This window comes from Aedes aegypti, chromosome 2, assembly GCF_002204515.2.
Source record: "Aedes aegypti strain LVP_AGWG chromosome 2, AaegL5.0 Primary Assembly, whole genome shotgun sequence".
In the NCBI taxonomy this organism is placed as follows: domain Eukaryota; kingdom Metazoa; phylum Arthropoda; class Insecta; order Diptera; family Culicidae; genus Aedes; species Aedes aegypti.
The window spans coordinates 432351225-432373973 of NC_035108.1; the positions used below are offsets into that span (position 1 = coordinate 432351225).

The window sequence follows — 22749 nt, forward strand, 5'->3', positions numbered from 1 at the left end:
TGGCATCGGTAATCAATCCGATCCACGACAATCGATTCGATGTCGATCAATTTTCCGAGAGGAAATGTGGTCATAATTTAAACATAGTCATAGGTAAATGGCACGTTGCCCCGGATCGGCATGGGAAATTGAGAAATTTGTTTAATTATTGAGTTGTTTTTTTTTTCCTAGAACGCATTGGGCAGGGTTGAATTCTGACACTAGACCAACTTTCTATTTTCAGTAGGAGTCGGTCGACTCGAGTGCGTCACTACGACCATTATAGGATATCTCAAAAAGTATGGGGACGGCTTTACCATTCTGTAATTTCAAGACTAGTGTAGTGATTTTCACACATTTTATTCTTGCACTTTTCAAGAGTAGATTTTGAACTCCAAGCGGTGTTTTTCGCTCCTTGTTTGTTGATGGTGTAACATTTCTGTTCAGTTTTGCATAAATCGCGTTATATCTAAGCAACTTTTTTGAATTTGTGCTAGGTCTTGAAATAAATAAAATCAGAACAAATATATCAGACTATCACTTATTTTGATACAAATTTTAAGCTTAAGTATATGAAATTAGAAAAGAAATTTAAGATCTGAATCATTTTATTTTTGCCTTTTCCTTACAAGAGATATTTATTATCGATAAACCTTAAATCAATTAATTTTATTTATACCATCGATGGGGGTGACAATGGATCTGAGTGGTGAGTTTGAGTCAAAACGGAAAAATATGATTTATGATATATTTCAGCTAATAACGCTGATATTACTAAAATTAATAATTCATATGTTAGGGAACATATTATTATACATAATTTATCACAATATACATTATTGGAAATAGTAAGTTTTGTTTAATATATCAATAAACTTGTATGTTGAAACTAGACAGTATTTACATCAATTAATTGCTCCTGGGCAAAGTATCACGCATGTACTTTAACCTCTATTGTGATATTAGTATAAGGTCGAAAGTCTTTTCAATACGCTTCACTCGTATTTTACGGAATCTGTTTCATATTATACACTCCAACCTCTTTTTACGACCGTTTTTTATCGACGGTTCTTTTTTCGACCACTTTTTTACGACCGAATTTCAGATTAACGATAGTTTTTATAAATGACCATTATCTTAAAAAGTATTCAAAATAGAGGATCATGATGTTCAGCAAAATTTTTCAGTAGTTCAAGGGCTAACATATGGTGGTCATTGAATTTCGAAATTCTGCCACTAGGTGGCGTGAGTGAGCATATAAATTTTGTTTTGCGGATATCTCAGGATCCTGACCACTTAGAAAGATGGCGTCTTCGACAAAGTTGTTCAGTAGCTCAAGCGCTATCATTATAAAAGTTATGAGATTCGAAATTTTGCTATCAGGCGGCGCTAGTGAGCATAGAATTTTTGTTTTGTGGATAGCTCAGGATCCTGGCAACTTAGAAAGATGGCATCTTCGGCAAAGTTGTTCAGTAGCTCAAGGACTATCATTATAAACGCTATGAGATTAGAAATTTCGCCACTAGGCGGCGCTAGTGAGCACATAATTTTTGTTTTTCGGAGAGCTCTGGATTATGACTATTCAGAAAGGTGGCGTCTTCGGCAAAATTGTTCGGTAGCTCAAGCGCTATTATTAAAATAGTTATAATATTCAAAACCGCTAGCGCATGACGGCTCACCATAGTAGCATGTCCGAAAGAACTTGAAACTATTGAGAACCAGAGCTACAGGTCCAAAGCCCTGATAAAGGTGGATGGTTGTGATGGCTATGACCGTGGTCATCATGTAAAGAACAAGCGGACGATGCTGTATCGTGTCAGCATCGAGGAGGCAGCCCCTCTAGCACGATGTAGGTAGCGCAACCCTGGTTAGGTGGCCTATCGAAGACTCTTCACCAACCAAGAAAGGCAAAAGTAGAGCAAACGGATTGATTTTACGGCAACAGACCCGGCAACGAATAAAGGACAACGATTGGAAAGTTGGATCTTGGAACGTGAGAACTTTGAATGAACCCGCGCGTGTTGGGCTCCTGGCTCGTGAACTGCGGAATGTCGGCGTGAACGTTGCAGCTATCCAGGAAATACGCTGGCCGAGAACCGGAGAACGCGAATTCCGAGCGGTGGACCCCATCGCCAACACTTCATTCAAGTACCACATCTACTACAGCGGTGGCGACAGAGCAGAACGTGGGGTTGGCTTCATAGTGATTGGGAAGCAGATGAAGCGAATTATTCGGTGGAAACCGGTAAGCGACCGAATCTGTGTGTTGAGAATGAAGGGCAAGTTCTTCAACTACAGCCTGATCAGCATATATGCGCCAACGAACGATAAGCCCGATGATATGAAGGATGAGTTCTATGAGAGCCTGGATAAGGCCTACGGAGAGTGCCCAAAACAAGACGTCAAGATAGTCATCGGCGACGCAAATGCGCAGATCGGGAAAGAAGATTTCTTCCGACCCGTCATTGGAACGGAAAGCCTTCATTCCGTTACCAATGATAATGGCCTGTGGCTAGTAACCTTCGCTGCTGCTAGAGGGATGGCAATCAGCAGTACGTACTTCGCGCGAAAGAATATCCGCAAACACACCTGGCGACACCCGAGTGGCGATGCCTGCTCCCAAATAGACCACGTGCTGGTTGATGGGCGACATTTCTCAGATGTCATTGATGTCAGGACCTTCCGAGGCCCTAATATCGACTCGGATCATTATCTCGTTGTAGCACGAGTTCCGCAACACACAGAACGCTACGCTTCAATATACAACGTTTGTCGACTGATGGGGTAGCTGCGCAGTACCGTCAGCAACTAGACGAGAAGTTGGGAAGAGTCAACGTTGCTGGAGACGTCAACAGCTTGTGGGACCCTATCCACGAAGCTGTGACAACAACGGCGCGGGAAGTGATCGGCACTGGTCAACGACGAAGACGGAACGACTGGTTCGATGAAGAGTGCCAGAGGGTGACAGACATGAAGAATGCCGCCAGAAGCCGTATGCTTGTGGCCGGTACCCGACAGAACAGAGAGCGGTACAGGGCAGCGAGAGCCGAAGAAAAGCGAATCCACCGCAGAAAGAAAAGGCAGCACGAAGAAAGTGTGGTAGCTGACGCACAAGAAAGCATGAACCGGAATGATATGCGGAGATTTTATGCAACGGTCAATGGTGCGCGGCACAATACCGTACCAGTGCCCGCCATATGCAATGATCGAGAAGGGAATTTGCTGACCGACAAAACGGCGGTGGCTGCCAGGTGGAAGGAGCACTTTCAGCAATTGTTGAACGGTGAGAATGGAAATGTAGCGAGGAACAGGATGAACGTAGATGATGACGATCAAGCTGTGGACCCACCGACCATAGGAGAGGTTAAAAAGGCTATCAGCGAGCTGAAGAACTGTAAGGCTGCTTGGAAGGACGAGATCCCGGTCGAGCTTCTCAAGCACGGAAGCGAGCAGCTTTACCAGTCGATCCACCGAGTACTTCTGAAGGTATGGGAGGACGAAGAATTGCCCACCGGCTGGTTGGATGGCCTCATTCGCCCTATCTACAAGAAAGGGCACAGACTGGAGTGTGCCAATTACAGAGGAATTACCCTGCTGAATTCGGCGTACAAAATTCTGTCGCGCATCCTGTTTAACAGACTGAGACCGCTCGAGGCGAATATCAAGCTGGTTTTCGTGAGGGCCGTTCGACAACGGACCAGATGTTTAGCTTGCGAATGATCCTAGACAAATTCCGGGAGTATAACTTGCAGACTCACCATCTGTTTATTGATTTCAAGGCGGCGTACGACTCAGTGAAAAGAAATGAGCTTTGGCAGATAATGTCTGAAAATGGTTTTCCGGCGAAACTAATTAGGCTGATACGTGCTACGCTGGATGGTTCGAAATCAAGTGTTCGGATCGCAGACGAGGTGTCAACCTTGTTCGTGACGTTAGACGGATTGAAGCAGGGAGACGCACTTTCGAATTTACTGTTCAACATTGCACTTGAGGGTAATATTCAAAATTCTGTCACCAGGCCTCACTAATGAGCATAGAATTTTTTTTGCAGATAGCTCTGGATTATGACTATTCAAAAAGGTGGCGTCTTGGGCAAAGTTTTTCATCAGCTCAAGGACTATCATTATAAAAGCTATGAGATTCAAAATGTTGCCACCAGGCGGCGCTAGTGAGCATGAAACTTTTGTTTTGCGGATATATCAGGATCCTGACTACATAGACATGGCGTCTTGGGCAAAGCTCAGCTACTCAACAAGTTTACCGAAGACTCCATCGTTCTTAGTGGTCAGGATCCTGAGATATTCGCAAAACAAAAGTTTCATACTCACTAGCGCCACCTGGTGGCAACATTTTCAATCTCATGGCTTTTATAATGATGGCGCTTGAACTACTGGACAACTTTGCCGAAGACGCCATCTCTCGAAGTGGCTAGGATCCTAAGATAACCGCAAAACAATAGTTTCATGCTCACTAGCGCCGCCTGGTGGCAAATCCTCGAATCTCATAACTTTTACAATGATAGCGCTTGAGCTACTGAACAACTTTGCCGAAGACGCCATCTTTCTAAGTGGTCAGGGTCCTGAGATATCCGCAAAACAATAGTTGTATGCACACTTGTACTGCCTGGTGGCGCAATTTCCCTTAAGCAGTGTTGCCAGCTACGAAAAAAAATGATGAACCCTTCATGAAAAACTGGACTACAGTTGAAGAGTATAGCTATGTTGCTAAGCATTATATTTTTCTGTTCCGCTCAAGTTTGATGGTTTTGATCTTTACTTTATTATTCTTAAACAGTGTTTCCAGCCACATGAACATTTGTGGTTCGGCCAACTGTATGGCACGCAACACTCCAACTTTGGTGAACATTGGGTATCGTTATCTTTAAAATTTTTTGGTATTTGCATATCACACCCCCATAAAATTGGCTCTTTTGATAACAATCGAGCAGTGTTGCCATCTATTACCAAAATATGAAAACTTGAACGGCCATTTTGGAAAGTTCTCAACACATGCTTCAACTTTGCCGAATATCTCGAATCAGTATTTCCGCATCTAGACGTTGCATTTTTCAAAAACATATTTATAAGCCTGTTTTTTTTGACGACCGATTTTTTTTTTACGACCCCCCGATAACGGTCGTAAAAAGAGGTTGGGGTGTAGAAACATCTCACGGAAGTACAAATGAATTGGGTCGCTGGAATACCGGAATTATGACATCAAAAACTGTATGAAATGTATTGATCGTGGAATGTCAAACCGAAATTTAACTATTTGCGAAGGTTCAAAAAAATGACTGTTTCAGTACACCTTTGGGAAAACTGAATAGGCTTTATGGCAATAGGAATGAGATTTTGAAGACAATTTGAAGGAAAAAACACTTTACATATTTTTTCTCATAGCTCTTAATTTTTTTGGTATAATCGAACTTTGAAGTGGGTTTATCATACTTGTGAAACATCTTAGATGTTTTTTCATCTTGTTTGCATCAAATTCTATCAATGTTTTCCAGCTGTGAATCATATTCTCAAAAACAAGTTATTTCAATTACAGTGACCCAATGTCACCCCCTCTATGGGGTGAGATTGGGTCATTTTTCATTCACTTGTTGTGCCGTAGTAAATAAATATTTTTCTTTAATTTTTTGGAAAGTCGATAATGTAACATCAAAGTACATGCACACCAAATTTAAAGTTTATTGGTGTTAAATTGCGATAGTTATTCAAAAAATTGTTCGTACATACCCTTTTTTGACCTATTCTCAACCCCAACGACGGTATTAAACGTACTTGAAAAGCTGGGGCCTTCCTTAGCCGAGTGGTTAGAGTCCGCGGCTACAAAGCAAAGGCATGCTAGAGCTGTCTGGGTTCGATTCCCGGTCGTTTTTTCGTAATGGAAATTTGCTGGACATAAAAGTATCTTCGTACCTGCCCCACTGTATACGAAAGCAAATATGGAAACTTTGACAAAGAAAGCTCTCAGTTAATAACTGTGGAAGTGCTCATAAGAACACTGAGCTGAGAAGCAGACTTTGTCCCAGTGAGGACGTTAATGCCAAGAAGAAGAAGAATAAGATACTTGAAAAGCTATGATTTTGTGAAAAAAAATAAAAAAATTCAATATAAATATTTATTTTATCAAACCAAAATTGACAGGCAGCATTTAAAATGCGCCAAGAAAAAATATCTATATAAATAAAAATGGAATGGTGTTTGTATGTCACGAAATGGCATCCAAACGGGTCAACGGATTTGAATGATTATAAATCCGTGTTGTTCGTCAAGTGTTCCGACGTGTTTGTGTGTGTAAAAATCCCAGGATATTCACCGGGAAAGTCGGGTAAACGAGCGTGAACGGAACTGTCATATTGTATGGGAGGTTCCATGACATGTTTCAACAGCCTACTTGATGGCAAGACGAAGTTTGCCGGGACCACTAGTAAAAAATATTTTTTGTTTGAAAAAATATAATAATTCTCGTAATAAAAATCGTGCCGATACTTTCTGCGACACCCTTTATTTAGATTTATTTTGGCATTTCCCGTATGCTTAGTGTACTGTGCGCATTACTCTACTTCAATTGATAGGTAATGAAGCATCGATTTATGTGCGGTTCTTATTTTGATTGCTCAGAGATCGATGAAAGTCGAATGTGATGGAAAGGTCGCGCTATTTACATCCTTCATAGAGACTAAAATCTCAGCGAAGGCGCGCCTCTTAGCAAACATAATCGATTTAATTTCTGACGAACCAAATTGTTGCTACTGATATTTAACCTTGCAACGGAACTCAAGTCCCATCCTTGTTTCGCTTTTAGTTTAGTCCCGGAAACAGAAGAAAGGGGCTTTGTATTAGCAGCAAAACCGAATCAAGTTAGAAAATTGGTTTAGTTATCAGGTAGGTAATTTTCTGAAACGAATAATATTGATATTTTTATGATGGGAATGCTTTTATAAGTGATGTTTGCATATAAAAAAAAAACACACTAAATCTTGTTCAGACATTTTATTAAAACAGGGTTAACTGTGATACAGTCAACACTCCCTTGCTTGATGTACAATATCTGTGAGGGTCCTATAACACTTCCCCGAAAACCATTACCCCGAAAACCAGTTCCCAGAATGCGACACTTACCCGATAGTCAGTGATACACATCAAGAAATTCTTCAAAGACGCTCGCGTATTTGAGCTTAAAATTCCATCTTTCTTCTGTATTTGAGTTATAGGCTGTTCTTTCGAGTTTTACTGTTTGAGTTAAAGTTTAAGCTATAGAAAAGGGCGGTAGACGTCTCTAATATTAACATGTGAAAACGAAATCGGTTCAGCATTATTAGTAGTTCAAAAATGTAGCAATGAATCTGTGAATCTTACTCGATGTTCCGATATCAAGATAGAGAACCCTAGTCAAAGTTGTTTTTCATAGCTAATTCGATAGTCCCTTGGCACTGGTTTTGTGTTCTACCCACTAACGCGATGGTCCCTTCAAATTCGAGTTGTGAACAGTTGACTGTAAACCCAAAATAACGGGTGTTCGCAAATCTAAGATGAAGTTTTACTGCCTTTACTTTAGCAAATTTTAGGATATTTACAAGTTTATTCGTGAGAACTTTTGCCCCACTCTAGGTCAAGATTGGTTTACGGTGAACCTAGACACGCTCTTACATAAAAAAATGATACCAATTTATTTTAAACCCTGCAGTAACAGTTCGATCGAAAACTAGAATTCTACACTTACCTATCTGAGTTTTTGTTTGTTCTACAGATTCCTATGGATTCATGCAGGAAATTTTTTCATTGATTTTTAATTTTGAACATTCATGCAAGGAATTTCCATGAAGAAACAAAATGTTTTTTTTGTAATGACCTTGAAAAAATTTGTAGAAATTTGAAGGAAATTTCACAAATAATTTCTGCAGATTGTTTTTCTACTTCGGGTGGTTGGATGGCAAAGCGTCCAAAAACCAAACGTCAAAAAGGCAAAACGTCAAAGGAGATAATTGGAAGCAAATGAGAAAAACTTCGAAGAATGATTCTCTTTTGAGAAAAAAAATATGTCACTATGTGCAGGGGCCCAGATAGCCGTAGCGGTAAACGCGCAGCTATTCAGCATGACTAAGCTGAGGGTCGTGGGTTCGAATCCCACCGGTCGAGGATCTTTTCGGGTTGGAAATTTTCTCGACTTCCCAGGGCATAGAGTATCTTCGTACCTGCCACACGATATACGCATGCAAAAATGGTCATTGGCATAGTAAGCTCTCAGTTAATAACTGTGGAAGGATTTGTTTTGGCAAACGAAAAAATATAATTCAAAATGAATACGTGACCACAAACAAAGTTTCGATATCCTTTTCATAACCGCACAACGCGAACCAAACATGATCCTCGCTCGTTCCACAGGAGCATGCAATAGTAGTTTACGCAATAAGTTGCAGAATGATGATTTTACAGCACGAATCGTACATTTATCCAACGATGTAATTATTTTACAATTTCTGAAAAATTCTTGTGTTCATTCATTAATCATTACAGCACTGGTTTCAGTTGCGTAATGACTATTACCGCAACTATTTAATTCAGTGCAGGCCGCCGATTACGATAGGAAAAAAAAAGGTTAAACGGATCAAACACAACTGAGGCACTTTTATTGTTTTGTTTTCAAATTGACGCGAACCGGACACAATTGATTCGGATTCAATCGTTCACCTACAAACCAGCATGCAATAGATTCAACGCATCAAACACTACTCTCTTAACAGAAACTCATTAGAGAGAATAAAATAAAATTGACCGTTACGCGTATTTCGAGTAGCACTTGCAGTCTTTGTCAGTGCCAGTTACTCTCATTCGAATCCCTGCTGAATTCGGCGTTCAAAATGCGTTTGATCTGTTTGATCGACAAAGCCGGCTTGAAGAGCCTTTCTTCGGCGAATACCTGGATAGTTGTCTGAACATGGTTTTCCGGCGAAACTAATTAAACGGATACATGCAACGCCAGAGGATTCGAAGTAGGATTAAGTTGGGTTTTTCTATAACGGGGAGACGAATTGTCCACGGAGAGGGGAATATGGGGGTCCAAAGTCGTGGTATTTGTGTCCTCGTATATGGACGACAACTATTCAAATGACACGAGTGGCATGCATTAAAAGTTACGTGACACATTTAGTGGGGATTGCGACTGGAAGTTGTAAAATAAAGTGTTGTTTTTCGGCTATCTCAGCCTTAATATATAAACGGTTAATTTTATTTCACCCAAAACGTCGGATAAAATAATGAATTGCATATTAAGAATAGGAGAGCCGAAATCCTAGAGTTCGTAACATTACACATTTTCTTGCTTGTTCACCATAAACACTTTAATAGTTTACCAATATTAATTGTGGTCGATTGAACGTAGTGTTGACTTCAGTAGGTCATTCCAAATATCCAACTTACAGTAATTGTATTGTCTCCAAAGTAAACAATCTTTGTTAATAGTTAGTAGTAAATAATCTATGTGAAGCTATAGTTAAAAAATTATAATACATATCAATATTTGTATTAGCTCTTCAAAGTTTTCTTTCTTCAATCTTCAACCCTGGGTCATACATCATCCTCCTCCAACCACCATAGTCTTCGTCCGTAAGCAATCTAACCTTGCACATGTGGGCAGCATTGCAACTCTAAGCAGCAATTAAACGTTGACTAACCTCTCCAAGCCAAGCGACCAGAGCACAAACCCGGTATCGTACGGTTCAGATAGAAACATTATTCCTAAACCGACCGGAGTTTGTTTCAGCTCGTCGGAAATCCAAGAACTAGAGTACCTGAAGAAAAACTGTGCTCCGGTAGAATTTCGCAACCCTAAAGGCCCACCACCGAGTGCATGGAGTCACGACTTTGTTGTGAGCAAGCTTGTTCCCCTTTAGCGGTGCAGTCGTTAGTCGTCGGTCCTCGTGTGGGCATCTACTAAGCGGTCGAGAAGGGGTTTGTAAGTGCTAGAAGCATTCCTCGCTAACAATGGCTGATTCTAACGTCGTTTCCATGTTCTTACTTTTTCTTCAAAGAGCTATCTATAGTCAGGATTTGACTTATTAGACCCCTAGGTCAGATTTTGATTTTAAGCTTGATTTATTGCAGAACATTTGTACCGTTTTTGGCTGAAGACCTCAGATGACCTATTTGAAAATTCAAGTCCAAGTCACTTCCGTGGCTACAATTTTTTATTTCGATGCCTGCCACCGATAGATTCATTGTCCTTGTTTATCACAGATAATGCGACCATTTTGACTCAAGAGAAACTTCTTGAAAGGGCCTAAGGACTTTTGTAGGTACACAATTTATTAGAAAAAAAAAAATATAGCTTATAAACTGTTGATTTTGAAGAAAAACGTTCTATGAATTTGTAGGTAATCATTTGGACTTCTATCTTCTATATTTCCCGAAAAATTGAAGAAACCTACCTGAAAATTCAAGTCCATCGCTTCCGTGGATTCAAACTATTTCAACTTTCCATTCGGTTGACTGCCACTGGATTTCCAGCACTTCTAACCCGAACATAACTCTCAAAATATCATCACAAGCAAAACAACAAACGGAAAACATATAAAAAATAAAACCAAAAAGTAGATCAATTTCAAGGTCGACCGGTTTTCCATTCAAATGCCACTTGCACATCTTGAAGCTCAATGCAAAAAGCAGTGCAGAGACTTGGAGGTGTGCGCGGGAAAGAAAAAATATAACAGACATTGAAAAACCTCTTATGGCACATCGCAAGCCAAAACATGTTCACAGCACTCGAAAAAGGCAACAAAAAATAATTACACGTGTGTCGTTCAGAAAGGGGGAGGTAGAGCTCGCACGTCACACACACGCGTCTGCATCACGTCTTTTCGCGCCACCACCCGTATGATTAAACATATTGCGATGATCACCATTTTTGTATCATCTCCTCCGCTTACGACCGACGATGAGAAGAATCACTTTGAGGCATTTCCAGCTCAAAACGTAAATGATAATGGCATTTTCAGATCGGTTATTTCCAGTCTAAGGTTCAGACGCTAGTTATCTATTAAAAGATCTATTGATTCATAGCACGGTTCTGTTCAAAAAACGAATGAAATGCTTTTAATAGTCCTTGTTATTTACTAAAACTTCTTCGAAGACACAATTTTAATTTAATGCACCGCTATTAAAAACAAATTTACAAATTAAAACAAATCCTTTATTTTGGAGCCTTTTTAAAGTACAGTGTAGGAAATTTTGCGTTTTTTTATGAAAAATGCCATATCGGATAGCCACTGATACATGTGCAAAGTTTCATACAATTCGAAAAGGGTAGCGTCTTTGCCATTTGCCTTTCGAGCTGGAAATGCTCATTGGAAGCGAGACAAAAAAAGACGAAATAATGCGAGATCGTCAGCCACGCGTGTGATTTTTTCCAACGTCTCGTCGTCACCACCGCACTCAATCACCGTGTGTTTTAATGGTTTCCTTCTTCGACGACGCAAAACAAGGAGGCACTGAACCGAAAAGTACGGAACCTTGCCGGGCGGAAAAAGAGAAATTTAACGAAATTGCATCACCGCCCCATCATAATCGTGCGTGAGCCAAGCTGGCTGATGCTGTTTGGGCTGCTGGGATTCTCCGTTCTCTGCGGAAGGACATCTGCAATAAATCAGATCGCTACGTCAATGTTAACCAAATGTTGTATTAGCACCTTCATAAAACTGATTATTGTATAAAAGCTTGATTTGCTTTAGAACTGCTGTAATGTTTTTGGCAACAAAGCACAGCAATGATGCTGACATTAATTGGGGTTGAATCCCAGTATGGATAAAGTGTTTCATGAAACTAACATCGAGAGACCGTTTTGTTTGACCAAAGTAGACCACCTTGATGCAGTGAAGATATTATTTAGGGTGTTACTCAGATTTTTGGAAGAGCCTGACTAAGTCTTGAATTGGTTATCTCTGCTAAAAAATATTAAATCGATTCTTATGTTGGTCCAACAAAGCGGTCTCTCGATGCTAGACTCAAGGAACACTTAGCGGAAATAGGAAAAGCTCGGAAGACAATGGTGTGGCCGTCAGTTCCCCTTACATGCGTATTAGATCTATTCAAATGTCTGGAAGTTCCTCAGTCAACTAATATTTTGATTTTTCGTGACAAAATGAACCTCTGGTCAAAATTTCAGTCAATTTGGAGAAAATTTAAATGTGCTTCAAATCAATTATGTGTTTGTGACTATTTTCAAGCTTCAAAAATTCGAAACTACTGAACGGAACAATAAAAAATTTCGAAAATACCTCTACATAGTAGTTTATTCAATTCTACGAACTTTTGTCGAACACGGTTTTATGATTGGAGCAAGTTTAAACATAATTTGGTTGAGGTTTGTGCTTCAAGATTCTAGAAAATCACTAGTTTTGGGGAGTGTTCTCCCTGAAAAACATGCCTGTATGAAATTTTTGGATTTTGATTTTCCAGAACATGATAACTATGCATTTCTAAAACTCAATCCCGTTCAAAGATACCTTCTACCTTACGAAAATAAATTGTAAAAAATAGGTTATTAGGAAGCACATTCGTAAATCCGCTGTAGGTGAGCCAAGAACACCACCATGAGCTACAAGGAATGTAAAAAATGAACACGTTAGCACTGCTTTTTCTCAGTCGATGATAATGATTGTTTTCAAATCGTTCTGAATGATCAGTGAAATACGATCAAAACAATCATCACTCGGAAAGAAAAAGCAATGCTAACTTGTTCAATTCATTCATTCGACGGTACATGTGTCATGCACGATTTAACTATCATCAGGTTGGGATGGGTTGTTCGTTTTTTTGGCATTTTTTGTAATTTATTTCCTAAAGCAATATATAAGCTGTTAATGGTTAATGATTTCATAGATTTATTATGTTTGTTTCCTGTTGACAAACGCCTGGAAAAATAATGCCATTGTATGTTTTTTATAGCATACATATTTAGAAAACCGTGATTTCTAGGTACCGTGGAGAACAAATCTCGATCAAACAATGTTTAAACTTAATTTAATCTTATTGGCGTGTTTGACAAACTTTACCAAAATAGAATTAGCTTTCAATAGGTGGTAATAGCAAGTGATTTTGATTTATGAATATTGAGTGATGATTTTTCAAATCTTAAAATAAGCCTAAAAACACATTTTCAACTTGAAGCATAGTGTAATCTCTATCAAATGAGCTGAAAATTTGACCAGACATTGTTCTTAGCATGAGAATTCAGAATACTGCTTGACCGGAAGATTTCCAGACTTTTTTAAAAATATGAACATGGCTAATGCGTATGTTTAATAAGTGAACTGGGGGTAATATACCCATAGGGGGCAAAACGCGCCACCATCGATTTGGACGAACGATGTGTTTTCGAATGATTTTTTCACTCTAGATCATAGAAAATTGATAAAAATGCTTCTCCTAATATATTTTTATGGGTTTTTCTCAAGAAAATCGATAAAAAACGTATAAAAAGGTTTTTCGCTGTTTTCGTAGCAATTTTGTGTGATTTTCAATGTCATTTTTTAGGTCGTTAAATATCCAAATTTTTGAAACTATCGCCAAGAGCCAACTTGTGCACTGTCATAGTTTGTATTGCATGCAAAAAATACGTTGAATTTATCCTAAAAAAAGCTTATCGAAGGACCTAAACTTTAATCAACTCGTGGAGCAAAACGCCCACCCCTATTTCATAACACCAAAACAGCCGTTGGAATTCAAATTCTACCAAACGTAATGCTACGTTGCACAAATGCACATTTTTCGCATCAGTATGTATACTATTATTGAGCAATAATATCTGAACAAACTCCCGGATGTTTGCAACAGATAAACAAGCATGATTGTATGCGTATGTTTACAGTCCAAGTAACACCGAACTGAAGCGGGGCGTTTCACCCCACAAAACAATACATATGCAGTAAAGCAAGCATTTTTTAAAATTAATTTATAAACCCCAGAAAAGCTAAAATGGATACCGTAAAACGGGGTAACTTTGATAGATTTTTCGAAGAAAACTTGAATATTTATGCATGCTGCTTCAAAGAATTACAATTCATATTTTTAAAACAAGCACTGGTATCCTAACTATCGACTGCAGTTGATAGATTGCCAAAAGATTTATTCTTAATGGATCTATAATTTTTCAAATAATCGAAAGTCGGTTTTCTGTTTTGGGGTAACTTTGATAATGGAGTATGAATCGAACAAAATTGAATGCAATACGGAACATTTATAGGGCGTTGCATACCTCTAGGCGTTTAACGCTATATGGAAATTTCAGACTTAGATTACAAAAATGGTCCCAGTTTGTGAAAATGCTTTTCGCTAAGAGATTTGAGACCGTATTCAAGTTCTATGATAACTAGGCTGCCAAATATAAGTGGTCTACTATTCAAAAGTACATCAAAAAGTGATCGTAGAACAGATTGTTTGTAAGCGTTTCAAAAATGCTAAAATCTAATAAATTTTGCCTATAAATCCTCAGATGTACTTGATTCCAACGAAAATAGCTTTGACACGAAGTGTTATACTAATACTCTTTACTTTTGCATTCGTTTTGCTTAACTGATTAACAGAAACTTTGTTATTTCGTTTAGTGTGATGTGGGTCTCGCACTATCAAAGTTACCCGCATTATCAAAGTTATCCCGTTTTACGGAAGCTGTTTCTACTATTTGATAGAAAACATGTTTGTTTATCCGACCATAATTAAAAAAGGGCATAAAATACTGTTTTTCACATCTAAAATCGCTGTTTTCCTTAACGTGGGCAAACTACCCCCAGTCCCCCTACCTTTACTATTACTGGCTGACAGCTGAGACGGCAATGCATGCGTATGCTATGATCGTAATATTAGTGTGTGCGTGATGTGGCCGTCAGTCTTCCAATCGCCTCAAGTTAGACAGTAGATTAGATTAGATTAGATTAGACAGTAGGTTTGATATGAAAAAGTTGTAGATTTAGTTAAATTCTACAACTTTGCTGAAGACAGCACGCCGTTAACTTTGAAATCTTGTGAATTACAAGCAAATTTAGAGTTTTTTAAGTGTATTTTTGAAGTGAATTTTCTCAATTTACAAAAATTACGTTCTCACAGTTTTTGCAGCAAAAGTTGCCTATTGTATGGCCTTTCGATTGCCACTCAAAGAAAAATTTTATCGAGCCAACTCCATAAGTTATGGGCATCTGAAGATTTCATAGTTTTTCACTTAAATTTGCTTATAACTTCAAAATCACAAGAATTACAAACTTGTGATGTTCAGCAAAAATGTGTATCTTCACTTCCTCTGCAACTCTTCTGAAGACCACATTCACGAAAAACTGAAAATAAAAAAGTTAGATCAAAATAACTGATTTTTTGGGTCCACCCTAAGATAAAACTTTCAAAATCAATTTACTTAGCTCAAATGAAGAGTTAGATCAAAAGTGTCTTTTACAAAGTTGTACAAAATAACATTTTCTAAAAGTTTGCAGAAGACCGCAACCTCAAATTTCATCAAACAAAAAAGTTTGAGTCAAAATTTTAACTTAAATAAGGGCCACCCTATTCAACTTTTTTCTGAAAAGATGCAAAACTCAACTACGAATAATTTCTCTGAAGACATCACACGTCTAAAATCGACGAGAACAGAGAAAATACTTTTTTCCGGCTAAATTGTCGATTCGGTCCAATGTGCACTGAAGGTGGCCTTACAGTTGGTCGGCGTTAAGTCAGAGTGGACCAAGTACAAAACTTGGCAAAATTGGATTATTCTCTCATTAGATGCGAAATTACCTTACCTCCATTTCACTTTGACCAGATTTGATGAATGCTGTAAACTGTGCGAGATATGTAACAAATTTACTTTGGATGATCAATAAAAATCGATAAAAGTGTGCAGTCAGAATGGACCAAGTGCTTATTACCATATCAGCGAAAATGATCAGCGCGCTGAGGAATGCGACGAAATGAAAAATATTTCAAGAGATTTGTCAAATTTTCGACATCGAATGATTCTTTTACTTATTCATCAATAGAAATTTATGAATATTACCTAGTTCGATGCATTTGATTTTGATTTATTTGGATGGGTGGTCAGAAAATGCAACAATTTCTGTGCAGTCAAACCGGACCAAGTGTTGAAAAGCAATAAACTGATTGATTATTGCATTTTTTGAGTCAATTTCAGAGTCCAATAGAAGTTTATGGTAGTTCTATGATGTATGTATGGAATGTGCTAGAACCCGCTTATTGGACCAGTATATTTTGGTCAGTACTCAAGATTTTCACTTGGCCCACTCTGACTGAACACATATTTGAATATTTTTGGTCTTCGATGCGCTTACCCTGCAAAACCATATTTTTCAAGCCATCGTAATGCGACTGATTTCGGTTTTGACGAATGGATTATTGAAGAATTTACGATACCGGTGTTGAAGGGTCTTGATAATCTACTTCTCTTAGAGATATGCACCAAGGGTGACCATGCAAGCATTAAATGACTGTTGTTTTTCTAGAAATGGTTCAGTCAGAGTGAACCAACTCACTGAACGGTGGTTTTTTGATCAGTCAGAGTGGACCAAGTACACATAGTCCATCAAAAAATCATTCTATCAGAGGTTTGGGTTATGATTTTTCATGATTATTACCTCACATTATATTGTTTGGGGTTAACACAAAGATGTGTAGAAATATAGAACCAAAATTCAATCGACATCAAAACTTACAGAGCGTTAGACTTTAAACCCATTTTTCTCAAAATATGAAAAATGTCACTTGGTCCACTCTGACTTAACGCCGACCAGTTGAGGTCGAAATACACGTATCTGTCAAACGATACAAACTCTAGTGGAATTAAATGGCATGGAACTAAATTCGGTTATTCATTTACTTAATTTGGAACAATTCATCCAGAATCCCCAAGCAGGTTGCTAAATTGCTGGGTACCTCGCGTACCAGCAGGAATAAAATAGGCCTTTTTGAGTGGTCCATAGCCTCTTGCCCAGCAACTTCTATCCCTACCTCCTGGTGGTACTGGCCGGGGTACGAGTAACTTTAGGAAAGGTCTGATAACCAATCCCGGTGGGAACTTTGGCCGTATTCTGACAGGGAAGGCGAGGAATGGAGGAATGGTCCTCCGGAAGAAAGACGACAAGTTATATTGTGAGAACTTTCGAGCCATCACCATTCTAAATGCGACCTACAAAGTATTATCCCAGATCATCTTCCGTCGCCTTTCCTCTGTAGTTAACGAGTTCGTGGGAAGTTATCAAACCGGCTTCGTTGACGGCCGATCGACAACGTACCAGATCTTTACTGTATGGCAAATCCTCCAAAAATGTCGTGAATACCAGGTCCCAACGCATCACATTTTCATCGATTTCAAAGCGGCATACGCCAGTATCGACCGCGTAGAGCTATGGAAAATCATGGACGAGAACAGCTTTCCCGGGAAGCTCACGAGACTGATAAGAGCGACGATGGAAGGTGTGCAAAATTGTGTGAAGGTTTCAGGCGAACATTCCAGTTCGTTTGGATCCCGCCGGGGACTACGACGAGGTGATGGACTTTCGTTCCTGTTGTTCAATATTGCGCTAGAATGTGTTATGTGGAGAGCCGGGCTCAACAGCCGGGGTACGATTTTTACGAGATCCAGTCAATTTGTTTGCTTCGTGGATGAATGTCCATTGTCGGCAGAACATTTAAAAAAGTGGCAGACCTGTACACCAGCCTGAAACGCGAAGCAGCGAAAGTTGGACTGATGGTCAGGGCCGGATTTACAAATGTGGGGGCCCAGGGGCCATTATCTTGTGGGGGCCCTTTTCCCAGAAAAAAACATTTTGACACTTTAGCATAGACTAAATATTTGTAATGTTTTTATAAGAACTCCATTACCAGAGTCAAACTATTTTATGACGTTAAAACGTACTTCAAATCCTGTACGTAAGCCAATTTGAAATTTAAATTAATGTAGGTAATGTATTTCTTATACTTTATACATCTTAGTAGATTTTATATGTTTACAGGTTAAATTTAATAACGTTTTGTCAATGTCAACAACGAAATTCGTTAGAGGATTCTCTTCGTATGGGTACCTTAATTCAAATTATGCTTATTCTATTCGTGTTTAATAGTCAAGTTGTTGAACAAACTGATTTATATAACAGTTTTGAGTTGAACAAATTGCTGTAGGGCTGGTAGCAGGTCTTTTTCTAGAGACTTTCCAATAGACATTTTCACGGAATAAGAGTTGAACCAACCACTCTCAAACATATTTCAGCTAGTAATGTTTGTTTGGTAGGTCTCTATTTTGATGAAAGTCTCTATTTTTAAAAGGAGATCATTAAGATCTCTAGTTTAATCAAAATGCATTCTAGAGTTTCTTTTTGCCTCATTAGGGATGCAGTGAATTCTCCAGGTATTTTTTTCACCTATCCTTTAACCGAATTCTACAGTTGTATCGATGGAAAAATCGCCTTAACAACCATGGAGGACTTAGGTCTTCGTTGAAAAATATCTAAAAGAATCTATGGAGAAACTCCTGGGTAATTTCTATTGTTATCCTTGTTAAAATCCAGGATATATTCATGAGATATCCGAAACAATTTTTTTGGAGAAATTCCTTAGAAAAATTTTTGGAGGAATGCCACATGAAATAATAATTTAATCTTCGGAATAATCTCAGAATCTTTGGGAAAATACCTAAATTCTAACGAAATTCCTAGAAAAAATCATGAAAAATTAAATACAGTAATACGAGCAGTAACACTGTCGTAGTGTCGTAATGAAAAATTAAAAAAAGAGAAATGTCTGGCCTGATTCTCTTTTCTTCTGGTTTATTTTGTGAAATGTGATCTATTTTGTTTTCTGTTTGATCCATTTTCGGTCTCTTTTTGTTTCCTGTCTGGTCTCTTATTGGTCCATTTACTCAAACTAGAGTTCTCTAAAGTTGGCCCCCTCGCCCCCCCCCCCCCTCCCCCCCGTAAATGCGGCCCTGCTGGTGGTGAATGCGACCAAGACAAAGTACATGCTAGCTAGTGAGGCCGAGCGCGACAGGGCTCGCCTAGGAAGCAGTGTTACGATAGACGGGGATACGTTCGAGGTGGTCGACGAGTTCGTCTACTTTAGACGAGAAATACGGAGGCGCATCATCAGAGGAAGTCGGGCCTACTATGGCCTCCAGAAGAAGCTGCGGTCAAAAAAGATTAACGATCGCACCAAATCTACCAGGAGGACTTGCAAGCACTTGGAGTCTTCGAACGTCAGATGCTCAGAACGATCTTTGGTGGTGTGCAGGCAAACGGTGTGTGGCGGCCAAGGATGAACCACGAGCTCGCCCAACTCTACGGTGAACCCAGTATCCAGAAGGTGGCCAAAGCTGGAAGGATACGATGGGCAGGGCATGTCGCAAGAATGCCGGACAGCAACCCTGCAAGGATGGTGTTCGCGTGGATCCGGTTTGTACCAGAAGGCGTGGAGCGCAGCGAGCTAGGTGGGCGGATCAAGTGCATGTGCATGCGATTTGGCGAGCGTGGGGCAGAACCGAGGATGGCGAGATGTGGCCGCGAACCGAGTATTGGCATCATAGAGATTCCATGTTGTCTTGTTTATAGATGTCTGATGATGATTTATAACAACAGTCAATATACTTTAAATTAAAAACTACTCCGTTGTCAGGAAAATAAAGAAAAAAAAATCGCGTTCCAAATTTGGAATTAACCCGTATAGACCTGAGTGAAAGCAAAAATTCTAAAACCCCCACCGTTCAGCGAATTCTTAATGGATTCAAATGATTTTTTGTCAGTATACTGGCACACATATTTAGTTTCTAGAAGTGGACAGAGGAACGCGGAAATATTCCTGTGGTTGAAGTTATTCCGGTGAATCACTGGGTCAGGTCGGGTGAGAAGGGTACTGTGCGTTTGTACCCCTTGAGGTAGGCAAATGTCAAGACACAGATAATTTCCGGAATCGGTTATAATGTGGCCACTACATGACGGAATTCAAAGAAAATTGAATCAGTGTAAACCTTTTGAGAAACGATTGAATTGGATAACTATGATTTTTGCATTTAATTAATCCTAAAAATGACCATTTCGGGTCCCCGGGACGCCTCAAATTCACAATAAAGTGATCAATTTGTATCTGAACATCTGTGCCAAGCTTAAGGGAACGCATTTTAGTGCACAATTATGTTTGATTTCTACTTTTCAAGAATTTAAACGGTTTAGTATCCAACAAATCTATAGCCGGTTCTTCCGGGTGTTAAGTCCGAGTGGCCACATCCGGTATGTTTGAAACGGTGCAAAACTCTTCATTTATAATGTTGAATATCAGATCTTAATGATTTATGCAAATTAAAATGATTGTCATTGCAAATAAATAAAGGTAGCTTGGCATGTCCCAAAAAATAGCCCTTTTTTACCCGACTTGATCCAGTGACCCACCGGAATAACTCCGGCCACATGAATATTTCCGAGTTTCTCTGGCCACTTTTAGAAACTAGATATGTGGGCTCAGAGAATTCTTAACGGATTCAAATGATTTTTTGTCAGTTCACACAAAAAATCATTTGAATCCGTTAAGAATTCTCTGAGCGGTGAGGGTTTGAGTATTTATGTTTTCACTCAGGCCTATACGGGTTTATCACGAAATTCTGGTCCAGTATCTTTTGATATTGGTTATATCGACATACAGTGAATAAATTGGGATCATCGATGTATGGAGATATCGAGATAAGGGGAATATCGAGATATGGAGAGGTAAATTGTATGCAGATTCAAGGGATCGACAAATTTATCCCCTATGGCGAGAGATATAAAGATGTAGAACATCGAGATGTGTAGAGTCGAATGAATTTTATTTAATTCATGCCAGTTTTGCATAGAAATATTTACAGTTTCTTAAGGTGTTAGCAATATTGTTGAATGCGTCGGTACTCAACAACTGAACCCATTTTTGAAATCCTACAGCATAACAAGCATAGTTTTTTTGCTCTAAAAACCGTTTATTCTCGAAAAAACATGCTTACTTCAAGGTAAATTGCCTAGATTTAGGCGTATTATGCAGGTTTTCAATGTATTTTATTTTTTTAATAAAAGGATCAAAAACATTACCACATCGTAAAGATAATTTTTATTGAAAGGTGGGGTTCATAAATTACGTTACGCTTAAAATCCTCTTTTAAGCGTAACGTAATTTATGAACCCCACCTTTCAATAAAAATTATCTTTACGATGTGGTAATGTTTTTGATCCTTTTATTAAAAAAATAAAATACATTGAAAACCTGCATAATACGCCTAAATCTAGGAGTTTTACGTAATAAATGGATGCTACCATATTTGCATCATCACAATGCTTGCAAGCCACATTATAAATGAGTGCAACAAATCACGTGTTACTGTTTCTTGGTGTGCACAACTGCAAGCAAGTTTTGCGCCTAATAGCATGCAATCGGTATGTCTTGAAAGTGTTGTTCGGATAAGCTTCCATCCATAGTACTATTCGTGGCGCATTGATTCACGACAAGTTTAGTTGAAAATTAGCACGCTTATAAACTTTTTCTTATTTCCGGATTCACTCATTCGGAAATATGGTCTTTGTAAGGGTTCATTCAACTATTAAGTAATGCAATAATTGCCTATTTGAGAACCCATTCCTTCCCCGCGTAAAAGCGTTTGTATGAAAAATTCAAAATTTGTGTATGGACCGTAACATTATAGAAGACCTCCTCACTCTTCTATTGGGTTACGTAATATTTGAACGATCCCTCGCAGCCTTACAGCCCATGACAAAAATTTGGAATCAAGCTTTTTTTCCTCATGTTCAACCTGCTTTTAAATCTTGAATTGAATTGATACCAAGGTAAACAACCATGAAAAAAAAAAAAAACAAAAAATATTCAATAATGAAAAAATGTTTGAAAAAATATGTAAAATTTGTTAAACTTATTATAGAGAAAAAGCATGTTATACAGTTAAATTATGTTTCCTCTTCTTCGGTCAAATGGAGAGCCAATTTGGACAAATTGAGATGGAAAATTATGATAATATAATATGAAATAAATAATATAATCGTTCCACGATTCCAGAACGATTCCGTTATATTTCGTAATTTTGCAATTCAAATTTGTCCAAATTGACACTTATGTGTATGAACTTCACGTTTCTCTATTATATAAGTTTTCTTGATTGTCAATTTCATTATCGTCTATTGTTTGAATTATTCGTAATCAGCCCAGCATGCCTTCATTTTGCATTGAGCCATATTGCCCATAACTGCATAACAGTCACATTCGACATTTTTGACAAATTGGAGTTAAAACCATGGAGAGTCATCAAATGATAAATACTTTCGATTAACTTACTATAATCTGTGAGTTTGTTCTAGAAAATTCGAAAAAAAAAATACCAAGTTGTTTTGTCACACTGGCAATTGTAACCGCATAACAGTCACATTGAGATTATACATGAGCCTCATAATGTAGTAGCAACGAAATTTCTATCAGAATTATTTTCTGACTATTCAACCAATATGTGATATGAGCTGTACAACATTTCAGCCTCATATAAGCTCTTTTGAATTCTTAAAGATTTTTTGAAATTATAGTTTCCTCCCATACTGCAGTAAAATGCAATCTTGGTATCCCATTTACTCAATGCCTACTTTTGTCGAATGTTACAAATATGCAGTTCTGGGCAGTATACTGCCCATAACTACATATTTGTAACATTCGACAAAAGTAGGCATTGAGTAAATGGGATACCAAGTTTGCATTT

The 22749-nt window shown here is 38.5% G+C and overlaps 1 protein-coding gene across 7 annotated transcripts in view; it reads right to left on the minus strand.

Annotated features, from left to right (window-relative positions):
- The window catches only part of LOC5575537 (angiotensin-converting enzyme), a 527507-nt gene that overhangs the window by 352450 nt on the left and 152308 nt on the right, over positions 1-22749 (minus strand). The window lies entirely within an intron of this gene.